This window comes from Vombatus ursinus, unplaced genomic scaffold, assembly GCF_900497805.2.
Source record: "Vombatus ursinus unplaced genomic scaffold, bare-nosed wombat genome assembly UNPS02014874.1, whole genome shotgun sequence".
Taxonomy (NCBI): domain Eukaryota; kingdom Metazoa; phylum Chordata; class Mammalia; order Diprotodontia; family Vombatidae; genus Vombatus; species Vombatus ursinus.
In genome coordinates, this window is record NW_020954652.1 from 4,918,197 (window position 1) to 4,929,901 (window position 11,705).

At 37.1% G+C, this 11,705-nt stretch overlaps 1 pseudogene; it reads left to right on the forward strand.

Annotated features, from left to right (window-relative positions):
• The first annotated feature begins 1,973 nt into the window (after positions 1–1,973).
• LOC114028252 lies at positions 1,974–2,780 on the forward strand (annotated as a pseudogene).
• The last annotated feature ends 8,925 nt before the right edge of the window (positions 2,781–11,705 follow it).

Sequence of the window (11,705 nt, forward strand, 5' to 3'; positions counted from 1 at the left end):
TAGGTGACTCTTGTGGGAACAACATGAATCCTAATGAAAAAATGGATTTTCCACAAGGCCTAAGGATTCCTGGACTTGACCAGTCTTGCTTTACCTTCCCAGGAACTCCAGGCCTTTCTAACTTCCCTATAGCTGAATTCTCCCATGTGAGTCATTTTCCCCATTTTTGAGGGATTATCTTCTTCTTCTATTTGAATTTCCAGCCCTTATCAGTATGAGAACATTGTAAATGCTTAATAACTGCTTTATCAATTCATTTGTGGCAGGTAGCTGAAGACTAGACATTTCCTTCTTAGCCAAACAAGAGATGGCAGCAATTAAAAAATGTAAAATAGATAATTTTGATTACCAAAAATTAAAAAGCCTCCCTCCATCCCCCCTCTCTCTCCCTCCCTCTTTCCCTCCTTCCGCTTTCTCTCTCTCTCCCAATCTCTCTCCCTCCCCCCTTCTCTCCTCTCCTTCTCTTCCTCCCTTCATTCCTCCATTCCTCCCTCCTAGTTTTTCAAGCCTTTTTTGCAAGCTGACTCATCCATCCACTGACACTGCTAGTATCTATCCATATAATCAAACCAAAAAGAAAATCTTCCTTCTAGGTTGAAGGAGAACAACAGTTCAGAAAACCTAGAAACAATCATTTATGCTAATCATTTTCCAAAGGAGCACATCTCTAATTTGATAATGGAGGTCAAGGGAGATATAGCACTCAACAATCAGAAATTCACTTTGCAAGTAACTTTTGAAGAATGCAGCATGGCATAGTGAAAGGAAGTACACAGTGAAGGATGGAAGACCTGGTTTCTAGTCACAGACTTACTGCTAACAAGTCGGGTAACCTTGGGCAAACCATTTCAACTCCCTAGGTTTCAATCTCCTAACTTGTAAATGGAGGGAGCTTTGGAGTGGATGACTTCTAAAGTCCCTCCCAGCCACAATATTCTACTCCATGGAGTGCTGGCTCATGGCAAGAGCATAATACAAAAAATATTTATTTTTGGCTTTGGTCGCCAGTGTAGGATGATTCTATAGCAGATTGATTGTCCTAATTATCTTTGGCTTGAGATGATATTAAAAAGTTAGGTCCCATTCCTAAGTCAGGGATTGTTAAATTTTGCTATGTTCCCCATACTTTTCTTCTACATATACATGTATCTACATATACATGCACACACACACACACACACATATATTTGTATCAAATTTCTCAGATGAGGGTTTGTTATTCAAGTTATATAAATAATTAACAGAAATAAAGCCAAAAGTAATTTCCCAATAGATAAGTAGTCGAATGATATGAATAACTAGTTATCAAAAGAATTGCAGATTATTAACAATCATGTGAAACTGTATTCCAAATTGTTAATACTAAGATGTATATAAATCAAAACAACCCTGAAGTTTTACCTCACACCCACCAAAGTGCCAAAGATGACAAAAGCCAGGAATAGTCAATATTACAGGGATGGTAGAAAGGCAGTACTATTGGTGGAACTGGGAATTAGTATAACCATTCTGGAAAGCAATTTGAAATTATACAAAGTGACAAAAATTTCAATATCCTTTGATCCAGATGTGCTACTATTAGGTATATACCTTAAGGGTGTCATTGATAAAAAGAAATGCTCTTTCTATACCAAAATACTTATAGCAATATTTTTTTTTTGTGGTAGCAAACAACTGGAAAAAAAGTACGTATCCATTGATTTGGGAATTGTGATACATGAAAATAGTGGAATGTTACTATGCTCTAAGAAAAGATAACTATGAGGCTGCATGCGCTGAACACGGTGGTGGGGAGAAGGCAGCATAGGCTTTCCCCAATTAGTGGTTTTGAAGGTTGGTGGGTCCCCTCAGAATCAGCCTCGCCCTGGCAGCCGGATGCTATACAAATTAATAGCAACAATGCACAATAGTGGATCCAGAAGAGGAGGAAGTTATGGAAGAAATTGCATTTCAAAGTGACACTGTGCTGTCTGATGTGCATCTATCCAAACAAAAAGCACCTCATAGTGTGTCTGAATGCTGTTGGCCAACCTGTTTTTCTGTCACAATTCAAACTTCTGTGGAACAAAGATTCTTGGAAAGATACTCAAGTTAAAGAGCACACCATGGCCACCCCTCTGGAAGATGCTGGCAAACAGGTGTGGCGAGCTTTCCTTCTAGCTGACTACATCCTGTTCCAATGTGACCTGTTCAAAAGTTGCACTGTGCTTGAGCTTGGGGTTGGCAGCGGGATTGCCAGCATCATCACAGCGATGGTTACTAAGACTGTTTACTGCACAGATGTGGGTGAAGATCTCCTGGCTATGTGTGAACAGAATGTTGCCCTAAACAGGAACCTGACTGCAACAGGAGGAGACGCAATTGAAGAACTGAATGGGCTGAAAGATGACTTATGCACTGATCCTCAAGTTCCTTCAGTTGGTATGAAGAAGAAATTTCTGGCTTATATGCTCATATTATCATAATGGCAACTGATTTTTATGATGATGACCTCACAGATGCTTTATTTAAAACACTACAGAATTACTCACAATTTGAAAAATGTGCGTATAATCTACTTATCAATAGAGAAGATATTAAACTTCTCACTTAGACATTTAGACATTACATGTGAAGCTTACAATCATTTTCGATTTTCCCTAAATGATCTAGAGAAACTCAGAGATGGCAAAATGAAATTTATTGTAGAGCCAATTGAAGCTACTTTCCACCACTTCCTTGTTTATGAACATATAGAGCAGTTGGAACTCTGGAAGATTGTTGTTGCTCCAATAAGTTGATCTCTCATGTGAATATGGCTGACAATATTCCCCCAAGTCAGTTTACTACAGTTCTTTCTAAACTGTTGTTTTCAATAAAATCAAAAGCTACCAAAAAAAAGTTAACTATGGAGAATACAGAGAAGCATGAAAACACTTACATGAACTGATACAAAACAGACCCAAGAAAAAAAATAGAAACAATAACTTCAACAATGTAAAAAAAAAACCCACCACAAAAGAGCTGAAAAAGGATGTTGCAAAATCATAAAGAATAAGCTTTGTCTCCAACAAAAAGATATGAGAAGATACTTTCTCCAAAACTCCTGTGTAGAGGTGGTGGGCCCATGAGTGTGGAATATTACCTATATTGTCAGATGTTATACATATATATATATATATATATATATATATAAAACAGAGAGAGAGATCAGTATTGCTGAATTTTTTTTCTCTTCTTGCCCTTTTTCTTAAAAAAAACTTTGTAATAAGGGATAGCTCCCTGCTAGGCTGGGAGAGAGGGAAGAACACAAGGGCATATTTAGGTGATATAAAAACAAAAGATGTCAATAAACATTGATTAAAAAAAAGACTAGACATTTATCCATCCTGCATTCCAGATGCAGCAACAGTGAGCCAGTGCACAACAATTCAATTCAATTTGATTTGATTCAATTAAATATAATGAGCATTTATTAAGTGCTTACCATATGTCAGGTTCTGTGTTGGATACAAAGAAAAAGCAAAAAAACCCCCAAAATATAGAAAAACAAAACAACCCAAAAATATAAAAAGAAATGATTCTTGGCCTCTAGGAGCTTACATTCTATTGGAGGGAAACACACACACTCACACACCTACACACACAGATAAACACAAAATACATCCAGAGTAAATACAAATGCAAAGCACTTCTGTTCTCTTGCTGAGGTTCCTTCTTCCTGACCATGTCACCTCTCCTACTTGATAAATTACACTAACTCCCTATGACCTCCAGGATCCAATTTATAATCCTCTGTTTGATGTTCAAAGCTCTTCATAACCAGACCCCCTCCTACCCCTCCTGTCTTCTTACCCCTTACTCACCCCTACTTGTGCTACTATCCAGTGGCACTGGCGTCCTTGCTCTTCCTTACACTAGATGCCTGGTACTCCTTCCCTCCTCATCTCTACCTCCTGGCTTTCTTGACTTGCTCAGCTTCCTTTAAGTCCCAGCTAAAATCCAACCTTCTACAAGAAGCCTCTCTGATCTCTCTCAATGCTGACATTTTCCTTCTGTTGGTTATCTTCAATTTACTCTCTCTGTATCTTTTTTGTACATAGATGTTTGCATGTTGTCTCCTCATTAGATCATGAGCTTCTGGAGAGCAGGAACTGTTTTTTTGTTTTTTTGTTTTTTTTTGCCTTTGTGTCTTCAGCACTTGGCACTGTGTCTGGCACATAGTAAGTGCTTAATAGATGTTTATTGACTGACTGATTTGGCAAGGAGGGCGAAGTTATTTTGCAGGGATAGTTCTGTCAAAGGGGTAGTATCCTTTCCACCTCTGAGGGAAGGAGGAAAGAACGAAATTCATTTCAACCAATCATTCTTTCAGTCTGCAAATGGCTCTCTGCATGACCAAGATCTCACCATGGCACTGCTCTAGTGGCAGGGGCTCTGAGTAACAGTTGTCAGAGTCTTTGTGGGGAGGGGCAGAGGAGGGCAAATACCTGATTCTGCCAATTACACATGGTGTCAAGATGCAGGACAACTCCAAGGATGAACCTTCTTAATCTGATTTTCTCTCTCACTTTTGTCTTTGTATTCCCAGCGATTAGCACAGTGCCTGACATATAGTTAAGTATTTAATGCTTGTTGCTCAATTGTATAAAAGTGTTGGAACTGAGATTCAAAGTTCTCTTGATGGCAAGTCCAACACTCTTCTCTGTCATGGTGCCATTTGTACGCTCTTCATTACTCATCACTAATTGATTTCATTCATCATTCATACATTTTCTTAATTTGTTGTTACAATTACACAATCTGGTCTCCAATTGCTCTGACAATTTTTCTGTAAGATCAAGGAGAATGTTCATTTTTTCCCCACCTTATAAATGACTCACTCTAAATATATTTCATTGAGAACATCATCATTTTGGCAAATTTGAAGAGCCAAGTTTCTCCTACATTTCTAAACAACCATCTTAACCCCCTACTTTTTTTCTTTTTTAGTTTCCTATATTTCATAGCTTGTTAGAAGAGGCAGCATCCTTGTGTGTGGGAAGTTGTGAATCAGCATAAGTATATATCCACCAAAAGTCTTTTTATGACAGTGATGGTAGATATTTCTCATGTCCATGACTGAGGAGCATATCTTCCTTCCTGTAGCGCTTCCGGCTAAGACTCCTACTTTCTGGAAATTAAAAAAAGAAAAACATACTAAGAGACGTTCAAGCAATTAAACTAAAAAAAAAAAAAACAACTCAAACCCCAAACCCTCCAGTGCCTCTCTTGCCCAAACAGGCTGTCCTAACCAATTTAGGGAATTACTCCTACATTGTTATAAGGATGAAGTGTTTTGATTATAGATAGCAAAAGGAAGAATGGTACATTTTGTTTTACTCTGACTGATTGGATGTTTGGGAACAGAATAATTTTATGGAGAGGTCCTGAAACCCTGGGGGTGGGCTGTGCCTTTGATCTTGGCTCTCCTTTTTTAACTCAATGTTGATGATAAGCTCAACTCCAAGGAAGCAGTCTTTTTAGAAGGATCCCATCAAAATCCCCAAATCGTAACTTAAGCAATACTTTTAAGATTCTGCTAATAATTCTGCAATTATGTTTCAAAGTGGTCTTCCTGGGGAAGAGCAGGGATGAGGAGAGGGTAATATAGCCCATAAAATTATTAATGTCAATATTTTTGATATAGTTCTCCCAGGTGCAAGGTATTTATCTCTACCAATGATGAAAAAGTCCCATACCAATGGACTTTGGGACTTGGGTTACATATGTATAAACAGGGAAACAACTTGTTTGGTAGCTATAATGTTGCCATTCTTTCTTCCTTTTTTTCTTTTTCTTTTTTTTTTTTTTTTGTGTGAGGCGATTGGGGTTAAGTGACTTGCCCAGAGTCACACAGCTAGGAAGTATTATGTGTCTGAGGCTGGTTTTGAACTCAGGTTCTCTTGACTCCAGGGCTGGTGCTTTATCCACTGTGCTACCTAGGTGCCCCTGCCATTCTTTCATTCAAATGAATATCAACTATCTACTATGTGCAAGGCACACATTATGGCCTATGCTCTAAGCTCCCATAGTACATTGCAATAACTTACTTAAACTTTAAATCTTCCTTATCAGAGTGTGCTGTAGGTGCTTAATAAATATTTCTTGAATCGAATTGAAATATGAGTAAAACATGTTTCCTGCCCTCAATGAACTTATAATCTAGTAGGAGTGGTATATGCATATGTAAGAGGAATATGGGCTTTTCTGTGCTGGCTGAAATGCCAAGAAAGACTTGTTTCCAGTGTTTCCAATACCTTCTGGAAGGACCTTAAGACAATTTGTAGGGCTATGTGCTAACTATTGGAGAGCAGGATGAGAATTGAAAGAAAACAGAAAAGATCAATGTGTTTATCCCCAGCTTCAGAAAGACTCTGTAGGAACTCAATAGGGAATAGAGGATACTACCTAAGACATGGGAAGAGGTAACTAAGATGGGAAAAGAATTTACTTTCACTTACTCAGCTAAGAATGGGGACTAATGACTTCCCATTGAGAAGAGCTAGGAAGATATCTCCTACCTGCTTGAAGTCCTTTCATCCAGCAGATAGCCTAGGCAGACTAAAAGCAGAGCTCAAAATGTTGACTAGCCTTAAGGCATATAGCCCCTTCCAGCCTTACCCGGTTTCACTCTAAAAAATCAATGAAGAGTCCCAGAATCAGATGACGGCAGCAGGGGACGGCAGTGGCAAAGGGAGTCCAAGGACATGTGGTAGGCGGAGCTGACAGCAGCAATGAGGTCTGCATGGGTTCTGGAGACAGAACTATGAGAAATTAGGCAGGAAAGGTTTTCTTAGTTATGATGCAAGAAAGATGCTACTGAAGTCAAAATCCTTTCTTAATGTGGACTTTGTGTTTTCTGGGAACTTTTCCCTCTTCCTTTCCAGCACATGAGTCTACATTCTACTGTTTTGGGTCTAAGAGTGATTCTTCTATATGTTTCCCCTCTGTCATTCACTTTGATATTCAACTCTGATTATATGCTTTGATATTTTATTTTTGGTTCCTGTCTGATCTTTGGGTAGAGTAGGCACTGGATGGAGGTTCACAGCATATGTTTCCTCCTCATATTGTATCAAACCATCATGAGAGAACCTAAGTTCCAGAGTTGAGTGGGATAAGAAGGAAGAAGAAAAGGGGGTAGTAGGAGGAGTAGGAGAAAGGGGAGAAAAAGAAGGGAGAAGAAGAAAGGGGAAGAAGAAGAAAGGGGAAGAAGAAGAAGGGGGAAGAAGAAGGAGAAGAAGAAAAAGAAAGAAGAGGAAAAGGAGGAAAAGGAAGAGAAGGAGGTAGATATAAAAGATACTTTGTTGCCAGTTCATGGTCTTTATATTGCTTTTCAGTTTTAATAATTTATACTGGTCTCTCAATACTTTTTTTTTAATCTGGTCCCTTTTGTTTCCTGCTGTACATTTCTGATGCTTGGTTGGTATGGCACATGAAATCTGTGATAACAGATTAAGATAGCTGACCTATGGTTTTATTGACACTAAGTCCTGAACAACTAATTTAAACAAAGTAGCTATAGTCCATCTCCATCTCAAGGCACCAAAGGTCTAAAATATTTATCTGGTCTCCTTATATCTTAAAAAAGTAGATATAAGACCCCAATAGGAACCTGGAAATAACATAGTAAATTACTAGTAGTGATCATCATAAAAAAGGAGTTCACTTTAAATAGAAAATGCTTGTTTTTCTTTGAAACTAAAGAACTTAGGTTTATCACTTAGTTATAATTAGCAGCCTAATTTATATTGAACCCAAGATAAACCTAGACTACCTTGAGATGGATCAATTAGGGATTTCATAGACAGTAATTCATATAGTCACTAACTTTTGAAAATAGATTTTGGTAACAGTTTTGCCACAGTTGACTGATGACTCCTGGAAAAGGTCGATTTATGGGCCTTGGATTAAGTGAGAGCCAGGATGGTTTAATGGAAGTAATAATAAATATTTGTTAATTAATTGCTATAGAACTTTAAGGTTTACAAAGCTTTTTTTTAAACAATGGTCCTGGGAATTAGGTAGTATAAGTATTATTATTCTCATTTTACAAATGAGGAAATTGAATGTCAGAGTTTCAGAGATTTGTTCAAGGTCACATAATAATAATAATAATAATTAATAATGATGGTAATAATATTTGCAAAGTACTTACTATGCGCTAGGCACTATGCTAAGCTTTTTATAAATATTATCTCATTTGATCCTCACAACAACCTTGGGAGGTAGGTAGGTACTGTTATTATCCTCATTTTGCAGATACAGAAACAGAGGCAAACAGCCATCAAGTGACTTGCCCAAGGAAGGACACACAGATAGTGTCTGAGGTTGAATCTGAACTCAGGTCTTCCTTACTTCAAGCTCACCACTCAATCCACTGCGCCACCCAGCTGCTTTAGCGATTTGAACCCAACTCCAATTACATCGTCATTCCACTATACCACTGAATTATGTGTTGTTGTTTGTCCTTCTTTCTTGAAGAGGACCATGATATCAGGAAGATGATGCCATGACTTGCAAGTGAATTGGTTTTAAGTGAGAGAGGGCTGTGCAAAGTCACTAGCCTCACTTTATCCTCCGGAGCCATCTGGGTCCAGTGTAGATCAGGATAACTGGAGACAGCCCCCAAATTATGTATAAGGGGACCTGGGATATAGTTCCAGTTCTGATACACTCCAGATGTGTGACCCTGGACTAGTCACTTCCTTTAGACTTCAGACTCCTCATTTGTAAAAGGAGAAGGTTAGTCCCTTCTAACTCTAAGGTTTGGTGACTTCCGAGACAAGTGGAGTTGATTCTTCTGGATGGAAGTATCAACCACCTGAACTGGTTTTAGTATGTACTTGCTTACTTTGGACTTAGGGAATCTGGCATTTGTTTGCAATGCCCTGATCATCTAATTATGCCTTGAAACTATGCAATTGTGAGATAATTATGTTCAGCATTGTGAAATAGACATTATACTTGATTTCTCCTTGCATGTTAAATGGTTTTTAATGAGTGGTTTTCTTTAAAAACCCTTGCAGATAATTGCTCACAGTTTTAAATCCTCATCTGCGGAAGGTTCTTGACCCGATTTCAACTGAAAATGAATTGGTTACATGTCTTTTGTGATTTAAGGAGACTACTCAGGTCTATAATAGTTCCCTTAAGGTACTTGAGTACCCTCATAGTAGCCATAGCACTATTAACATTTATGTTAACAGAATAGCTGCACTAATCACATACCCTAGATTTTCTGGGCCAGTTTGATTTATGGTATTCTATCACATCTTCCCTATATGATAATGAAATGCCCCTCCCCCCTTAATTATGACATTTCAGTCCACTTCCCTTGTTCAGCCCCTCACGTCTTCTTGACTAGGTTAGCATTAATAGACTTCTACCTGGTGGCCTTGTTGCCTGGAGGTATCTCTTCTCCATACATTCTTGACACCACTGCCCAAGAAATGAGCAGCTCTAATCATGTCATGCATCTATTCAAAAACCTTCAGCAGGTCCGCATTGCCTATTGAATAAAATATAAAGACTTTATCCTGTCATTTCCAGGCCTGTTAAAATCTGACTCCAAGCTGCCTTTCCAGCCTTCTCACATACTATATTTCTTTATGGAGTTTACATATACAATTTGGAGTGGCACAGGGGAAAGAGTCTTGGGTTTTGAGTCAGGAGAAACCTGGGCATTTATTGGCAGGATGACTTAGGGTGGCTCATTTAACTTGTAAAGTTTCCTCATTGTAAAATGGATAAAGTCATACCTATTCTCTGAAACTTCATAGGACTCAGGATCATAAATCTTGTCCAGTTGCCACATGTATAGACATGAGGAAAATGAGGCCTGGGGATGCTAAATGATTTGCCCAAGGTTACAAGGCAGTCATCAATGAATCAATAAGAATTTATTAAGCACCTACTGTGTGCCAGGAAATGTGCTAGGCACTGAAGATACAAAGATAAAGAGGGAGAATCCAGGCATCAGAAGATAGATTTGAACCTCTGGTCCTTTCACTCCTGAGACATTTAAAAAAACATAAATTTTTTTATTATTATGAACTTGACAGCATCAACAAACATGAACATTTTCATATATAAAGAACAATAGATGATAAATACATATACACATACATATATGCATGAAATTGTTATTCTATTATATAACCTTGATTTAAATATGTTATGTATATGTAGTGTCCCCAAAGTATAAAACGTGCATATATATGTGTTTATATATGTAAATAAATTTTAAGCATTTGTATATACATATATACATATATTTAAATTCAACATCAGTTCCAAAACTGCCCTATTTATCTTTGTCTTCCTCTGAACTTTCTTCTATTCTCTTCTATGAATTTTTAAAATGCTTCATATATATGCTTCTGTCTCTTTTTCTTTAGTTTTTGGCATCACTATCACTAGTCTCTGCTCCCACCCTCAAATTAAAAATAGCTCTTCCTTATAATGAATCATTCTACTTGAGCAAAACAAATGCAAACACTGGACATGTCTGAAGATGTATATCTCATTCTACACTTCTAGTCTATTGCCTTTTTATAAAGAGGTAGGAAGTGTAAGATCTTGTACTGCTAGAGTCCCATTTCATTAAGGTATCACTTTTTTGGAGGGGGCATATATCTGGGCAAAGTAGTTTCTAATATTTTATATTATGTCTTCTTCACTTTTTATGTATTTCTCTTTTTTATTTTTTTATATTGACAATTTGATTTTCTTCTTTTTTTTTGTTTTGTTCGCATTGGCTAAATGCTTATTTTTTTTTGGCAGCCCTAGTTTCATCAGTCAATTCAATGGTATGATGAGGAGGAGGAGAAGGAGAAGCATGAGGATGAGGAGGAAGATTTGGACTTTCAGTTTTGCTTACCTTCCTTTTGATTTTCAAAATATCTTTGTGTGTGTGTGTGTGTGTGTGTGTTTGGTTGGGATTTTTTATTTGTTGTTTTCTCTATTTTTTAAAAGTTGCATGCCCATTATTGATTGATCTGTTCCTTCTTTCTTGTGTTGCTCAAAGTGTTAAGAGATACAGAATTTCCCCTAAGAGCTGCCTTGACTGCATCCTAAAAGTTTTACCAATTCATTTATTTGTTATTTTATTTTTGATGAAATTATATATTGTTTTTATGTTTTGTTCTTTGATCCACTGATTCTTTAGGATTACATAACTGAACACCTAAGTTTGAATCCTTTCTTTAAAGGTCTTTTATACAATATTGTGTTGTGGACAGTGAAGGATATATTAATTATTTTAGTTTTTGTATTTTGTTGATTTTTAAGCCTTAGTACTTGGTTAATTTTTGTAAAGGTACTATGCACAATGGAGAATTGGTAAACCCTTTCTATTCCTTTTCAGTAATCAATAAGTATCCTTTCATAGCTAACTTTATGAAAAATCTCTTCAGGCCCTTAATTTCTTTTTTGTTTCCTTTTTTGGTAGATTTGTCTAGGTATCAAACTGGCCTATTGACTTCTTTAATTATAATTTTTCTGTCTATTTCTACCTATAATTCAATCAATATTTCCTTTAACTACTTATATGTTATGCCAGTTGGTCAAATATCTATTAAATATTGATATTATTTTATTATTCATGGTATCTGTTAACAATATAGTTTTCTTGGTTATCTTTTTCAACTGTATCTATTTTTGCTGTTGCCTTGTTTGAGGTC